This window comes from Mandrillus leucophaeus, unplaced genomic scaffold (assembly GCF_000951045.1).
Source record: "Mandrillus leucophaeus isolate KB7577 unplaced genomic scaffold, Mleu.le_1.0 Scaffold70, whole genome shotgun sequence".
Classification (NCBI taxonomy): domain Eukaryota; kingdom Metazoa; phylum Chordata; class Mammalia; order Primates; family Cercopithecidae; genus Mandrillus; species Mandrillus leucophaeus.
This window is the reverse complement of record NW_012107586.1, coordinates 2,272,491-2,290,134: the sequence shown is the minus strand read 5'-3', so window position 1 is coordinate 2,290,134 and position 17,644 is coordinate 2,272,491.

Below are 17,644 nucleotides of genomic sequence, written 5' to 3'. Positions count from 1 at the left end.
CCTGCCTCAGCCTCCTGAGTAGCTGAGATTACAGGTGCCCGCCACCATGCCCAGCTAATTTTTGTATTTTTAGTAGAGACGGATTTCACCATGTTGGTCAGGATGGTCTCGAACTCTTGACCTCATGATCCACCATCCTCGGCATCCCAAAGTGCTGGGGTTACAGGTGTGAGCCACATGCCCGGTCTGGCCTGGGTATTTTATCTTCGTCAGAGTATTTAGTAGCAACTAAATGATTATGCCGATTTGTTTACTTGTTTGGTTTCCATTTTTCCTTTTTTTAAACATTATTATTATTTTTTTAAAGACAGAATCTCACTCTGTTGCCTAGCTTTAGGCTGGAGTGCAGTGGTGCAATCATAGCTCACAGTAACCTCCAACTCCTGGGCTTAAGCAATCGTCCTGCTTCAGCCTCCTGAGTAGCTAGGATGATAGGCGCAAACCACCATGCCTGGCTATGTTTTAAAAATTGTTTGTAGAAATCAGGTTTTGCTATGTTGCCCAGGATGGTCTTGAACTCCTTGCCTTAAACGATCCTCCTGACTTTGCCTCCCAAAGTGTTGGGATTACAGGCGTGAGCCATGGTGGCTGGCTGCCATTTTTCTTTGTAGAATGGAGACATTTCTTCTAGGGCAGAAACGTCCATTCTGTTAACATCCTGTGTTGCTTGCCAGTAACAAACCCGTGCCTGGCTTGAGATAGGCATTGAAAAATCATTTGTTGAACTTTAGTCCGCTGAAGTTGACTGAAGACGGACTTGAAATCATTTGTTGAACTTTAGTTGACTGAAGATGGACTTGAAATGAGCTTCCTCCACACCATGGGCCATCTGTGCTGTGGGTGTAGGACAAACAAAAAACAACATGGACAAGCCTCAGTCTAGGGTGGCCAGTACAATGAAGGCCAGTGGCATGTTGACTTTCCTGTACTGCTGTCCTTTCCAGGGTCCTTCCCCTCACACTTGACGTAAATCCACAGACTTTCCATCAGGCCTCTTTATATCCATCCCAACCCCCCCGCACCCACCACAGGAGAAAGGAAGATCTCTCTAAAGGCGTTACCAGAGGTCCATGCCTTTGCCTGCTGGCTGCTAATCCCACCTTCTCCTGACTCCTCTTGAGCTCTTTGGAGAAAGCATCTCTCCTTCTCCCCTTGATCTGCCTGCATGGGAAATTCTGAGGCATCAGAGCTCCTGTGATTCTCCTTGCGAGAAGAGAGAGATCACAGCTTCTTACAGACCTCCAGAGATGCTGGGGTGGATCTCTGACTTGGCTCCCAATGTCCCCTTGTACTCACTCCAGCTAGAGCTTTTAGGACAGCGTCTCTCCATCACCTCACTCCCCCAGCCCCATTTCACTATGCGCCCACTTCCCCTTATTTTTGGGCTCTCCTAGAATGTTTCCTAGTCTTTGTCTGCATGACCAGCCCTCATGCGAATATCCGCTTCTGACCACAGTTCTCTGTAGAGAACAGTACCTGCCTCTTTTTATTCTGGATTTCTCATTCACAAATCCTTACTCAAAATTATTCCTGCGGGAGGGCTTTCCTGGCTTACTCTCTTTGACTCTCCCTACTTGACTAATTCCATCTGCCCCTCCAACTTGTCTGCCTGCACAGAGCCACCTCCACAGGATCCAGGTGTGTCCAGATACTGGTAGGTATCAGATTTTAGGTCCCCATTTAATCTTCATGTTTGGTGGAATTTTCTTGCAGGTAAGAAAATCGTTTTTCTGTGTCTGGGAGGGCAGTCTGTCTATATATATTTTTCTTTTTTACTAATTCTTTTTCTCTTTCTTGGTCATCAGAGTAGAGTATAAACTGGAAGACCATGAATGAGTAATCATGGCTCCAGGTTTTTTCCTTCTCATCATTCTTGCCAGCCCCAATCTTGCTCACCCTCTCCGTAGCCCTGTGGCTGACCAGTTGCAAATTAGATAAATCATCTTGAGTCCATCAGGAATTCTTCTTTTTAAGGTGTCCTAGCATTGGTTTGCAGGAGAAAGAAAGCAAAAGGGGGAAGGAGTGGGCAGAGAGGAAAGCACCTCTGACCTCAGGGGTCTTGCAGTTTATCAGAGAAGGGGAACAAGCCATAAAGGAACAAACATAAAGGAAAACACTTAAAGAAGGTTGAAGGAAGCAGCTCGGACGCCCAGAATTTTGGCTTCTGGGTCTTTGTTTCACCCACTATTGACTGTCCTGGCAACTGTCTAGGAATATTTCAGAGTCACTTGGGTAGAGCCCGAGAATGAATCAAATGTCTCTTTTCATAGACCCACTGGGCTGGCTGAGAGTGGTGATGGTCATTCTGTCCATCCCCTTCCCCCTAGGCCAGACCACATCAATTCAGCCTGCCAGTCAGGGGTATCTCCTGTTTCCAAACCTCACCAGAGACGGATCCTACCCAGCTCTGTCTGCTCTTCCTGCCCCTGTGGTTTTGAGCCTTGGTAATGAGTGGCTGAGACGGCTGCATTCCTTGGACAGCCTCTTAGCCCTGCATATTTGTCAAGGACTCTTGGGAAGGGAGCTCAAGGGGATCTAGAGGCAAAGGCCTGTGTGAGGCTGCCCAGCCATACTCAGCTTTTTCCACTGGGCCTCTCAATTGCAATCTGTCTGTGCTCCAAGGTGGGGAGGTGGTTCCCATTTGCAAGGGGATGAATGCTGGTGTTTGACTTATTGCTGTATCAGGGCCCAGAAGTTGTGGCAGAGAAAACATCTCTTTAATTTGGAAAAGAAAAAAAAGACCAACTTTGAATTCCACCTGCCTCCTCAGTCTTCAGCACCACTTCCTCTTCCACCCTACTTTTCTCACCTCTCCATGTGGGATGACAGCCCAGCAGGACAGGCCTCACTGACAGCCCTGTCTCTGCTGGGGGCCCCACAGTTCTGTTGTCCTGCTGGATGAAAGGCTGTCAGCCGATATTGCTCAGTGCTGAGAACTGAGGCTCTAGTGGGATGAAGAAGTGGTCTTGGGTGAAAGGGTCACACCAAATGAGTGTTGGTCAAGGCCAAGATTTATGTATTTTTAAAAACAGATACCTCTGTCAAGTTTTCTTTATGTCTTTCCTATAGAAAATCCCATTTCTTCTAGACCACTTCAGCTTTTTCCATTCTTCAGAGTGATCCTGTAGAGTTTGGTGGTCAACCATGCAGCCACTGATGACAAATAAGAAGCAATGGATACCACATGTGCTGTTTCCTCTGTTGGGACATGCTCCCCATCCTGGGCCCTACACTACACCTCTGGCTGTCACTAGCCTCATTCCCTTGGGGCCTTCAGGTCTTAGTTCAGCCCAGGTAGCTGCTCCTCTTACATGCTGCCTCTGCAGTTTCAAGAGAGGAGAACTGAGAGAAAGTGGTCACACACAGATCAAGAGGGGAGGAGGCTTCAGGCAAGGAGTGCCTTGATGCAGTTGATAAGCATCCAAAAGTTTGATTGGGTTTATATTTCAGCAAGAAATCAGTAACCTCCTGGAGAGAAACTTCAGGGGGTTATAAAATCAGAAACTGAACAACAGTAGGTTGAGTAGCAAATAAGAATAAAGCACGAACGGTGCCTTTAGACAACTCTTTCAAGAAATGACCTATGAAATTTAAAAAAAAAAAAGTAAAAAAGGCATTAGCTACAGAGGAGAAGTGGAAAAAGAAGATGATTTATTTCTGTATTGTTAAGATGGAAGTGACCTGAGAAATGTAGTCTTGGGCTATTCTATATTCTGGGTGTTCTCTCTTTACCACACCCAGATCCACTCCTTGCCCTACTCTGTGCCCTGAGAGGCTGACCTTTCTTGACTATGTTAAGGGGTCCCTTGATTTCCTGTTGAGTTCAGCCAATGGGAAGCAGAGGATCAAAGGGCAGGAGAAGGAGTTGGGAGTATTTACTCCTTTGTCTCTCTCTTTACCAAGTTAAGGTTCAGTAGTGGACCATGTTCCTCTATCAAAGGCTAGCACTCTTGCCAGGCAGCTCTCTCCTATGGTACAGTGATAGTTCTTTACTAGGCCTGTTGTTGTTGGCTTGGGAGCTTCACCAATCCTTTCCAATTTCTCTTAGCTTGACTACATATTTGCAAGCAGTCCCTTTAGTAAACTCTCCTCAATTACCCCATTTGAGTATAACATCTGTTTCTTATTGGGGACCTGACTGGAAAAGGGGGGCAATTAAAGACCCTGTTTTTATCGGAAGCCTCCAGAGATTGCCGGGAATATGAAGAGAACACATTAGAGAAGCTGTAACAATAGACAGTGAATAGAAATGGGAGAATTTTAGTCAAAACCATGTTGTCACTTCACGTTTTGAGGCCTTTACTCTGCTTTTGACCCATCACAGTGATGAGTAAAATACAAGTCACGTCAATGTAGTTAAATCTCCAGGCCTGTGGGGCCATGGGTCAAAAAAGTAGGCAGAGGCAGCTGCATATGCAGTTCTGTTAGTTTAAAATTGTTAGTTTAAAATTAGAAATCCCCATCTCTCTGCTTTTGCTGTCAAGTCATGAAGAGGCTGGGGAAAGATGCTGCAATATGAATCTATGGCTTACATAAAACCGCATGTCTAGCAAGGCAGAAGAAGGTGGAGCACAGCCCCTGAGGGAAGGCCTAGGTCAAAGCACCTGCTAACTTAGAGACTGATATGGTTTCATGTGTCCCCACCCAAATCTCATCTTGAATTGTAGCTCCCATAATTCCCACATGTTGCACGAGGGACCTGGTGGGAGGTAATTGAATCATGGGTGTGTTTTCCCTCATATTGTTAGTGCTAGTGAATAAGTTTCAGGAGATCTGATGGTTTTATAATGGGAAGCTGTTTTTGCTTGGTTCTCATTTTTCTCTTGCCAGTCGCCATGTGAGAAGTCCCTTTGTTCTTCCTTCATCTTTCACCATAATTGTGAGGCCTGCTCAGCCACAGGGAACTTTGAGTCCATTAAACCTCTTTTTCTCTGTAAATTACCCAGTCTCAGGTATGTCTTTATCAGCAGTATGAAAATGGACTAATACAGAGATTAAATCTGATATTCCTAATATCACACCAAGATAGAAATCCCAAACTGCCCATATATAACTTGAAGTGAACTCATAGAACATGAACCTATAAAACCAAAATCTGAGACACATGAGGAATATTAACCATAAGACAAGCACTTAACAAAATAAAATGTGGGAAAATAAATTCACTTCAGATTAAATGAAAATGATAGGACAATCTGAAAATGATTTAAAATGAAGTCTTTAGGATTGTCACAGAGATAAAGTATAATAAAAAATTAAAAGATAAAACAAGAAATCATGAAACACAAAAAGCAAAAATTAAATCTATATAAGAGAATATTTATAGTAACAGTAGTAAATTCTGTACTAAAAATTGCTATTTTAAAAAATACTCAATAAATGGAGTAAACTCTGAAGTAGAGTTCAGAGCCAAACCATAAAGAGAGTATTTAAATGGCAGTGATAATTAATTTTATGTGGCAATTTGACTGGGCTGTGGGTTGCCCAGATATTTGGTCAAACATTATTCTGGGTGTTTCTGTGTGGATACTTTTGGGTGATACGAACATTTCAGTTGGCAGAGTAAAGCAGATTACCTTCCATAACATGAGCGGGTCTCATCAAATCAGATGAGTAGGACTGAATAGAACAAAAGCCAATCTTCTCTCACGTAAGAGGAGATTCTCCAGCGGATCACTTAATAGGACTTCATTTGCACCATCAGCTCTCCTGGATCTCAAGCCTGCTGGCCCACACTGCAGATTTGGACTTAAAAGTCTCCCTAATTGTGTCAGACAATTTCTTATAACAAATCTCTCTCTATATATGTACACACCATAATGGTTCTGTTTCTCTGGAGGATCTGTTACAATGGGAAAACAGAACTCAGGAATATAAACAAAATATAGACAAAAAGAAAAATTATACGTATGTACGCATACAAACATATTAATGTTTGTATGGGAAGTTAAGGGGAATAGAAATGGATTGAGAGACTCCAATATGCATCCGATTAGGAGTTCCAAGAAAAATAGAGAATGATGTAAGTTTCCAGAATTGAAGTTGTGAATCTTTTGGTGAAAGTTCATATAAAATGCAAACAGAACAAATGAAAATAAAACCACATCTATTTACACTGTAGTGAAACTGTAGAACATGAATAATAAAAATAAATGCATGTTAGAAGCTACCAGAAGGAAAAGACAGCTTACTCATAAAGGATTAACGATTATATTGACAAAAGAATGATCTTTAGCTAGATTAGACCCCCCATTACAGATTAGTTGATATCTTCAGAGTAGTAAGAAAAAAAGTCAACCTAGAATTTCATCTCAGCTGAACTATTCAATTGTGAGGGCAAAATAAGGATACATTAAGTTACAAAAGGACTAAGAAAATTTACTGCTCCCAGGTCCTTGCATTTAGTTCAAAAAAGAGAAAAGTGAAATCAGAGGGAACAATTGGGAGCAAGAGAGAAAAAGTTGTAAAGTAATTCAGTAAAAGTGCATTAACTACTAACTTCTAAAAATAAATTTTGTATTAAAAATGGAGCTGAAAGTCTAGACAATAGCATCAAAGAACGTTGGTGGTAGGGAGTGCTCAATAAACTAGTTAAAACATACTAAGATTCCTGTTTTAAGAGGATTCTAGAAATTATGAATAAACTTAGAACTTAGTAAAAATTTTTGTGAGGTCATGCACTGCACAGTATTTTGGTCAATGATGGACTACATATATGATGGTGGTCCCAGAAGATTATAATACCATATTTTTACCATACCTTTTCTCTATTTAAATATGTTTAGATACACAAATACTTAGAGTTTTCTACAGTATTCATTACCAAAACATGCTGTACAGATTTGTAACCCAGGAGCAATAAACTATACCATATAGCCTAGATGTGTAGTCAGCGATACCATCTAGGGTTGTGTAAGTACACTCTATGATGTTTGCACAATGACAAAATTACCTGATGAGACATTTCTCAAACATATTCCTGTTGTTAAGTGATGCAAGACTGTATATATGTATATTTAACAATTTATCAGTAACCATTAAAATATAAGAAATACAATTTAACATCTAATTCAGAAACTGATTGGTGAAAAGGTGTTGATGTGGAGAGAATAGCTAAAGCTCTATTAATCCAACACAAGACAGGCAAGGAGAAAAAAAAGGTTTAAAAAAGAAGCATAAAAGGAGAAAACACAAAAGAAGTAAAAACATCGATTTACTAAAAAGCAAGGAGCAGAATCTTATAAACAGTATGACATCATTTATTTTTAAAGTTACCAGGTACACAAAACAATAATAAATGCTTTTGTATAAAAATGTACTAAAAATATAAAAACTCATGGAAGTAGGATACATATCTTTAGGTGTGGGGTTACCAAAAAGGGGAAGAAAACGAGGGGATGGGGCTTCAGTGTATTTTAGTGTTTTATTTATTTTTAAAAGGCCTGAAACATACATGATAGCATTAACATTTTTCAAAATGTTGGTTGTGGCACATGTGTGTGTTTTAAGTTGTTGTCTAGAATTTTTTATATCCTGTGTTAGAAATATTTCATGATTTTTAAAGAAGAATAAAGTGAGAGGTAGAACTGTATGGCTGCAGAAACAGAAGTAGGACCAGTATGAGTTTATGGCAATGGGGGATTTCCTTAGATCTGGAGAAGGATTTGGACAGGACTCTCTAGGTCACAGCCAGGTAGACACAGGCCGAGGCTCTGGATCACACAATTTTGTACTCACAGAGGTTTTGCTTTGTTCTATTCATAGCTAGGAAAGTAAAAGGAATACTTTGTAAGTAAACCATGGGCTAGGTTCTAGAACAAGTTGTGAGAGATTTGGCCCAAGAAGGACCAGAAAAGGGCTGTTTAATTATCTCACTATATGCCAGGTTGACTTGTATACATGTGAAGTGATTGTGTAGAATTTCTTACCTAATATTTACAGTATATGCTACTTTATGTTGAACACAAGCCACTCTGCTAAATGTTTGACCTGTGTTATCTTCTTAATAATCTTCAGCCTATGAGCACTGTTTTGATTGCCTTTCTATTTCATTAAGAGACAGTATGAGGGCCTCTCCTCTCAGAAGTTCTCTTTCTCTCACTAGATAGAGAGCTGTTTTCCTTTCTCTTTCTTCTGCCTATTAAATCTCTAGTCTTAAACTTCTGACGCGGGGAGGAGGGAAAGAGGCAGTGTGATGAAGTGATTGGGAATCATAGACTCTATAGTGTTAGATCACAGCTTTGCTCCTCACAAGCTGTGTGATTTTGGCAGCTCACTTAACTTCTCTGTGCCATGTTTCGTTCATTTATTATTTTATTTTTTTTGAGACTAGGTCATGCTCTTTAACCCAGGCTGAAGTGCAGTGGCACTAACTGGCTCACTACAGCCTCAACCTCCTGGGGTCAAGCAATCCTCCTGTCACAGCCTCCCATGTAGCTGGAATCACAGGTGTGCAACACCACTCCTGGCTAAGTTTCTTGTTTTCATAGAGACGGAGTCTCGCCACATTGCCCAGGCTGGTCTTGAACTACTAGGCTCAAGGAATTCTCCCACCCCGATCTCTTGAAGTGCTAGGATTATAGACATGAGACACTGCACCCAGACTCTCTCATTTTAAAAGTGGGGAGTAGGAATATCTATCTCACTGCAACTTAAATGTGTTGATATATGTGAAGACTTAGGAGACTTGTTGGTATATAGTAATCTCTATATAAGTGGTTGCTATTATTATTTGCTATTCTGAATGAGAAAACAAAAATCCAGAGAGATAAGGTAAGGTAACTTGAAAAAAGTTCCCAGCTAGTAAATGGTAGAGTTAGGTCTCAAATCCAGGATTAATTAACTCTAAATTCAAGTACTGAATTGCTATACTATTCTGCCTCCCTGGGAGACATAAAAAATAGAGAGACAGTAGAAAACAAAAAACATCAGAGTTACTGGAGAGAAGTAGGGTGAATCAGAAATACAGGGACAAAAATTTTATGGCAGAAATCTGGATTTTCCCTTACAGGGTAGCAGACAGAGCTGTGAGTCTGTCCATCAGCACATTCCCCCTTTCCTCTCTTTTAAAAGGCCTACTGGTGCGTTCAGGCCTCTGCCTTCCTCTGTGAAGCTGCGAACTTCTGGAAAGAAGGAGCCCCATCTTCAACCCCAGAACTTTATTTATGGTTGATCCGAGTCAATAGTGGTCCTGTTCTTCTTGATAGAAATTGGTTTGGGCATGGGCAATAAGATGTGAGAGCAGGCCTTATCCCAGGGAGGGGTTCCCATGAAAGGTGGATTCATGTGCGAATAGATGAGCTCTCTTTTCTGTTGGATGTTGTGGTGTCTGGGTGTCTTGGTCTTTTGGGCTTCTATAACAAAGTACCATAAACTAAGTAGCTTATAAACAACAGAAATTTATTTCTTACAGTTCTGGAATCTAGGAAGTCCACGATCAAGGCACTGGCAGATTCAATGTCTGGTGAGAGCCAGCTTCCCAGTTAATAGATAGTGCTTCTCACTGTGTCCTCACATGGTGGAAGGGGCAAGACAGGCCTCTGGAACTTCTTTTTTAAAGGCACTAATCCCAATCATGAAGCCTCCACCCTCATAACCGAATCACTTCCCAAAGGCCCTACCTTTTAATATTATCACATTGGTAGTTAGGTTTCAACATAGAAATTTGGGGGAACACGAACCCTCAGACCATAGCAATGGGTAAGATTATGGTAGTCATGTTTCACCAGTAGGTTGGTTAACCCAAGGACCATGGGTTAGACATGAGGGTGCTAGAGCAGGAAGACAGAAAGAACCAGGGCCTTGTTGACGTCAGTGAACTCTGAATTCACCAGCCTCAGAATTGTCCTACCCATAGACTTTTGTTATGGAAGATAATGTTTTCTTAATTGCTCAAGCCAGTTGAGATACATTCTGTTACTTGCAGCCTGAACCATCCAAACCAGTTCAACTACAAAATCAAACGCTTGCTACCAGAGGAGAGAAAGAAGTAGTGCCATGGTATGTTTAGGCGTATTCCTAGAGGGGCGGCCCCAGATCTACGGGTCTGTTTCTGAGAGTGAGGATGGGCTGTGGCCCTGCAGGGTTGCCACTGAAGCTGGTTTCTCATGTTGTGTTGGAAAAGGCCATTCTGGGAGCTGGGTCACGAGCTCCTGGAGAAGCAGAGTTCCCCAGCCCTTTAAACGGAGAAGCTCCCATAACAACCAAACAAGCAGGATTCCAAGGGGGAAGATAACAATGATCTTGGAGCTTCTCCCTACTCAGATTAGATGCATGAAGGTAATAAAAACCACCCAAAAGAAACTGCAGAAAGAGGCCTTGGGAAGCGCATTCAAGAGGGTGAAAAGGAAGAACAGAAGGAACCCGTGGAAAGAAAATCTTCCAGACCAAATGACGGTCCAAAAATAATGAGACCAAAGTTCAAAAAAGTAATTTAAACCAAATAAGGCAGGGAAGGCCTAGCCAGCAAGGGGCGGGCTCACTCTGCAGGGAGCAGGCGAGCAGAGGGGATGGAGTTGAGCAGAGTTCACTTCAGGACAGCCCATGGGTCAGAAGGAACTGAGGAATGCACCCGCTGCCCAGGTTAGCAAGGGGGGCAGGACCAGATGGCATGGCTTCTTACCTCCCCTGCCCAAGGGGCCTGGAGCATTGCTGCCACCCTCACTGGTGACAGGGCTGCTTGAAGTTGCAGAGCACATCCCATCTGGGTGGGCTTGCCGCCACTGCAACAGAGAGCCTGCGGGACCAGGCAAATGAAGGAAGCCTTACTTACTCATAGCCAAGCTTCTTTTCAGGTTCTCTTTTATATTTTATTGCAACCAAGAATTCCAGGGCCATACTGCGAGCCAGGGATGATGGATGCTAAGCTCATTAACCGCCTGCTCAGTTTGTGGACTTGTTCCTGCTGAATCTGTAGTCCAGGTACTGCCAGTTTCTTAGTGTCAGAGCCCTCGTAGAGTTCATTTGTGCATTCTGCATGTGGATATGTGTGTGCATTGACCCAGAGTTTTAAAAAACTTTCTATTTACCTTTTCTATTTACCACATACCCTCTTCCACACTTGAAACTCCACACCTTCTACCACAGCTTTTAGAGTGAGAGCACTGGGTTACAATACATATTTTCACAGGAATTGAGCATTTAAAGAGGTACTAAAGTGAACATGATGAATTTAAATTCTAGGTAAACAGCTCTCAAAAGCTCTCTCTTCTTTGTGCTTTCCTCGATGATGATATCTGATATTTATTCTGATGACAGAGGACAAACTGAACGGTGTATCAAAGTCATCAGTTGATTCACTCTGCACCACTGGTCCCCAGTGGCATTTGGGGGCAATGTGGTATCTTTTTCTTAACTCAGGGCCCTCTTAGTACCTCCTTGTCCCTCTCTGGAGCACCTATGAATCCTTAGGTCCACTGTTCACCCCAGGCAGGCCATGGAGTGCAAGCAGTGCTGCTGGAGGCTTGCCTAGCTGGTCACTTTCCCGCTCCGCTGCTAAACTTTCCGCCCTCACTCAGGCCATGCTGAATGTGGCTCTGTGTGGGGCTCCTCCAAGATGCTCCCTGTCTCCCTAAAGATGTGTTTAGCAAAGAGTGTCACTGGTCACCTCCTCCAAATATTCTCAGGTTCCTTCCATATCTAGCTGGAAAATGTTCACTATGCCTCCTTCTAATCTTGGGGTTCACCTTAGGAGTGGGGAGATTAGGACATGTAAGTCACATCTCTCTGCTGTATTTCTGTCTTTCTCTCCTGCTTACAGCCCCCTTGGGATACACAGATAGGTTCCCTTTCCACTCTGGTCTTCAGAGTAGGGTGTGTGTACAACATTCCTTTATTTTCTTCCCACCTGCCACGTGATTTGCCCGTCCCTATTTCCTGAGACATGAAGGCAAATAGGGTGCAATGAATGAGAACTTGTTTTCACAGATAAGTGAACATGACTTTTGAAGTGGTTAGAATAACACAGCAATCACATTAGCATACATAGACCCTTGAGGCTGACTGGGAGCCCTGTACAAAAAATAAAAATAAAAAAATAAGAAAGGCTGCTTTCTGGCTGAGAAGGGAAGGGAAGAGTAAGGATTTTCAATAGCATGGGGACACAACTCCACAGGTTCTGCAAGTTTTTCTCTCTGGAAAAGAGGACTCTTGACTTTTCCTGCTTTCTTTTAATTTCAAAACAGCACACACACTTTAGGAGCAATAGCACCATGGATGAGTTTCTTGCCATGACATGAGCAGGATGGCATAATCAAGATGCCCCCAGGAAAGATCCTCCTATTTTTTTCTAATTCAGAAAAAAACAGAAGAATAATATGATACACATATCCCCTGCTCATATTCAAAATGTTCACTTTTTGTCACTTAGGCTTCAGATAGTATACCTCACAGTGAAAGTTGAAAACCATTTTGTTCCTCCTCTCCATCCTAGTCTTGCTTCTTTCTCTCCAGCGATGACCACTGTCAATAATTTGATATATAGTATTCCAGGCCATGTTTTTATTAGCTTATTATAGATTTTATGTATCGGACAATAGATGGTATTGCTTTGTAGTTTTAAAATTTTGGCTGAATAGTACACTGTATGAATTGTTTTGCAATTTGTTTTCAGTAAACAATATGTTTTTGAACTATATGTTTTCATGCTTATAGATACAGTCCCCCTTTTTTTTTTTTTTTTGATGTGAAGCCTTGCTCTGTCACCCAGGCTGGAGTGCAGTGGTGTGATCTCGGCTCACTTCAACCTCTGCCTCCCGGGTTCAAGCAATTCTCCTCCCTCAACCACCTGAGTAGCTGGGACTACAGGCACACATCACCATGCCAGGCTAATTTTTGTATTTTTAGTAGAGACAGGATTTCACCATGTTGGCAAGGCTAGTCTTGAACTTCTGGCCTCAGGTGATCCTCCCGCCTTGGCGTCCCAGAGTGCTGGGATTACAGGCATAAGCCACTAAACCTGGCCATTCCCTTCATTTTAAACTGCATTCAAGTACTCAATTTGTGAATACAAATATCTATTAATTAATGTCTATTAATTCCTCACTTAAAAATAGTCATCGTTTTTCCATATTTTCTCCCAGTGTTTTATTTTTAATAAGGGGAACAATTGGCTCCACCTAATACTTCAATTTCAGCCCAAACTTGGCCAGAAGACATCATTGCCTTAGAGCAGCCTGTTTTCCGGTCGACACTGAACTGCTGTCGACGGATAGATAGTTGAGAGTCCACATATGCCCCCAAATAGTTGCAGACTGCGTGCTGGGCCTGATTCTGTTCCCTTGTCTGGAAAATGGGATCATAACTGTTTCTATCTCCTTGGGCTGTATGAGGGATTGGTGTCGTGGAGCATGTACCACAGTGTCAAGCAGACAGTAAGTCCCCTGTTCATGCACATACAGTATTTAATGCCTGGTATAGACCTAGACCCCAGCACCTGACTCCCTGGCCAATTGTTTTTCAAAGACACTCCCTGCCTCTGTTACCACTGTTGGTAAGACCACGTCTCTAAGAGTTAATCATCTGGAAGACAGAAATCCAACCACAAGAGGCAGAGGCAGTAGGCTGTAGAGTTAAGTGGCAGGCTCACAACCCCAAGTGCTGTCAGTACTCACAGCTTCTGCTTACCAGCAGCTGTCTGTACTCTGGATTGTTCTGAGCCTAGCTTTGCAGGGCTTGCTGGGGCCTGCCAAGTTCAGCTGCCTGCAGAAGCACAGCTCAGAGCCGTCGCTATAGGCCTATTCCTTGTACAGGTCCGGCCAATCAGAGCTCTGTTACCAGGCAGAGCCTCTCTCCGGCTCTGGTCACTGTCGTCCTAGCTGTCCAGACACCCTTTTGCAATTTTTGTTTGAATTGATTTTTTTAAAAGCACCTGATATATACTTTTCTTCTTATTCTTCTCCTTCTAGTCCTCTATTCAAGGCCCACCACAGAGACACAGGAATGGAACTCAGAATCACAAACAAAGAAACCTCAGTCCAAGAAAGAAAATGATCTTTAAAAAGACCCTCGTTTCATGCTTGCCGATGCTGAGACAATCGGCTCTGGAGGATATTTGGAGACACCGATTAAAAGGTAGTACCATCACCACATATTTAACTTCCACCTCTTTTCCCTCTGCATCTAGGAGTAGAGAAACCAACAAAACCAACAGGAGAGAGATGGTAAATTTCAAATAATCTGTCCCTCACCCCACCACTATTCCCACATTTCACAAGGGCCCAGCCACAAAGCCAGTGCAACATGACACCAATCATCAGCAAAGTGGAGCTGACAGACCCTGCCTTTCACCTCTTATGGCATATTTGCTCATCTTCTCTCTTCCCCACCCTTCTCTGATAAGAGAAAGGACGAAAGCAAGGCAAGCGCGTTCCTGAGCGGGAGCTGCAAGCGCCCAGGCTCATGACTTCTGCGGAGCACACTGGAAGGGGAGAAAAGGAGGAGGGAAGATTGAGGGACCAAGATGGCAGGATAAAATGCTGTGGATGGAAGGGCAAGTTCTCCTGGGGTAGGAAGTATGAGAGGTCAGAGGGTTTGTGATGCCAAATAATAAGATTGAAAGTTTAATAAGCAACCTTGACCTATCCTATGGCACATCCTAATATGTTAGGAGAGATGTGAGTACAGATTGGAATACCTGTGTACCCATGCTGTTTTGAATTCAGTGATGGTTTGGTGCTGAAACATGTCCCATAGCTTTCTAAGCGTTACACTTACTTATACTCCATTTTTAAAGCAGTTTTATAAGAACATATGTAAGTAGATCAGTACCATTAAAATGGGGTTAATTTTTTTTCCAAGTCACAATGGTGTAGGGCAGGTTGTGGTGGGAGGACTAATTGTCCAGAAATCTGGCTAAAGCTAATTATTAAACTGTTATTGCTAAAAGAAAGGGGGAATTAGGCAGAAAGCCAGTCTACCTTGCTTCAAATGGATTTTCTCTAGAGATCTGATCCTCTCAGTCTCTTCCTTAACCTCTTCTTCTCTTCCCCCTTTCTAGATTATTGTCCCAGTGGAAAGGGATTCTTAGTGTTATATAGATAGCAAGCACGATGCAAAAGTGTTGAAGCAAGAGTGTAAAGAATAATTAAAACATCTGGTGGGTTCTAATTTTATTTTTGAAGAACATAGCTTTAAAACAGGTGTAAAATACAAGCCATGGCCCTAAAAGCCAGAGTCTAAAATATATGAGTTAAAAAATATCATGATTCCCACATCTTAAAGTTTTGCAGCTTCTCCCCCTACCCCAAACAAAAATACTCCTTTTAGGAATGAATATTTCATGTGTGAAAGTGACATTTGTTATATTAGGAATTTTAAAAAGTTTATAATAATCTTTTCCTTAGTCTAAATTCAGACAAACTTAATACTTTTGATTTTAAAAAGTACACAGCAGTAAGATCTCATTGTTATAAAATTATGCCTATCAGTATACATTGAGAGATCACAGGAATCATTCTTACATAAAAGTAACAAGGGTGGTCTTAATAATGGAATACTGGAGTGATTTTTTAAACTTTTTTGTACTTTTCAGTTTGAATAATTTTAAAAACAAAACTATATATTGTTTTCCACAGATAGAACGTAAATTTTTTTAAAAGGAAAAAAAATTAGGCAATCAGTCGCTTGAGAAGTAATTGAATATGCCAATTATTAGGTTGGTGCAAAAGTAATGGTGTTTTTTGCCATTAAAAGGAATGACAAAAATCGCAAAGTACTTTTGCACCAACCTAACACTTTTTCCTGTAAGTTTCATGAGGTTTCCCCTGTGTGTGTGTGTGTGTGTGTGTGTGTGTGTGTGAGAGAGAGAGAGAGAGAGTGTGTGATAGGGAGAGAGAGAGAAAGAGAGTAGCAGTGCCTCACTGCATCTGTTCCCAGGAGACATTTTGTGATATCTGAGTTCCAAGGAATGAGGATCAGACAAAAGGGGCAAAAGTAGTAGGAGGAAAAATGGAGATCAGGAAAACTGGCCATGACTCAGCAAAAACACAGTGACATTTTCAGAAACCCAAAGCCTCAAACATTACAAAATCTCCTATACCCCTTGCTTTTGAATAGAGTTGTCCTGGCCCTCCCCATTTCAGGTGGGCTCCAGCCTAGGCTGGGTAAGCATTGAGAGTGAGGAGGCAGGTGGGTGGATTGTCCCTCAAGGTGTAAGGAGGGGACAAATACCCTGTCTGTGGCTGATTGAACTGGGGAGGACCCGAGGCCGGAAGGTATTCTTAATAGCCAGTATTTCTCAGAAATGCAGCGGAAGTCTCCCAGACAAAGCAGACAGGTTGGCATCCCTTTCTTGAGAGTTAGTAAGAGGGAAAGGAGTGAGGCAGGCCTAGCCAACATACCAGGGACAGTGGTGAAATTTTGAGAATCTGGAGGGTCTGCCAGCTGTGCTTCCCACAGCAGCTTTCAGTGCCTGCCCCTGAAAAGCTGGCATACACCTGGCTGCCAGACCATAAAGGGACATACCTCGAGTGAAGGACCGACTGCCCCTAAATTCACTGCCTCGTGCCAGCTCCTAAGTTACTGTAGGGATCTGTGCGGGTCTGGCCCCTCTGCATGGGTCCTGGGACCCTTCAGAAATCTATTCTTGTGCTTGGCATTCCGTCTTATCTTCTCCCTGCTCTGCTGTTAGGTGATTGGTGAACCTATCAACACCCTATCTCATGTCACCAAGTGCTCAGATTCAAAACTGAAATCCAGTTCCTACTAGATCACTAGCCCTCCTCTTTTACTTCCATTTCTCATAACCTACAAAGAAAAGAAGAAATAGCACATACGAACAAAAGATCGATAAAAAACAGAGGAGAGATTTCCTGGCGTTGGGCTGGGGGTACAGCAGGAAATTGTAGCCACACAAATGACGCTCCATGGACAGAGAGTTACGCATCATGACCCTTGGGTTGAGCAACCCTAATGCAATACCAGGATGTTAAAGGGCTGGGACTCTCTTGCCCTCTGGTAGGTCAGTTCTTAGCTGTAATATAATTTTACAGATGAAAAATTCCAGAGAGCAGTGACTTGCTCTGTGTTACACAGCGAGGCATAAATACAATGTACGGCAGCAACATAGGCCTAGTCCTAATTATTTGACATCCTAACACCTTTCCTTTGTTGTATGAAGTAGCTTAGCTGAGATGAATGTCCAGTATGTTATTACAGTGGGAAGCCAGGCCAGCAGACTTCATTGTCCTCAGTTCTGTCTCAGTTACACTAAGCTTTCCTACCCCATTACCTGAGTTTTGAGATGTAAAGTGGAAAGACACATTTGGTTGACGTTGTACCCAAGACAGAAGGTAGAAATTCGTCATGCTTATGCCTCCCAGGTCTCAGGGTGCCTGATCTGTTTTCTCTCGGCCCAGGCTCATCTTCAGGGCCACTTTGTCTTTCTTTCTTCTACACCAAGTATCAACCCAGCCCCTTTGTATATCTCAACAATGATTTAGTGGACACTCTGGCTTACTGATTTTGTTCCATTACAAAATGAGTTTCCTGCCAGGATAGAAGGAGAGATTATATAGACAGACAGACATTTACAAAAACAAAAGGAATGTGGAAGGGTGATATGGGGGCAATTTCAAGATGGCAGGACCTTCCTCCAGGCCATGGCAGCTTCTGCCCACAGCCCAGAGAGGCCACTCATATGCTGTGA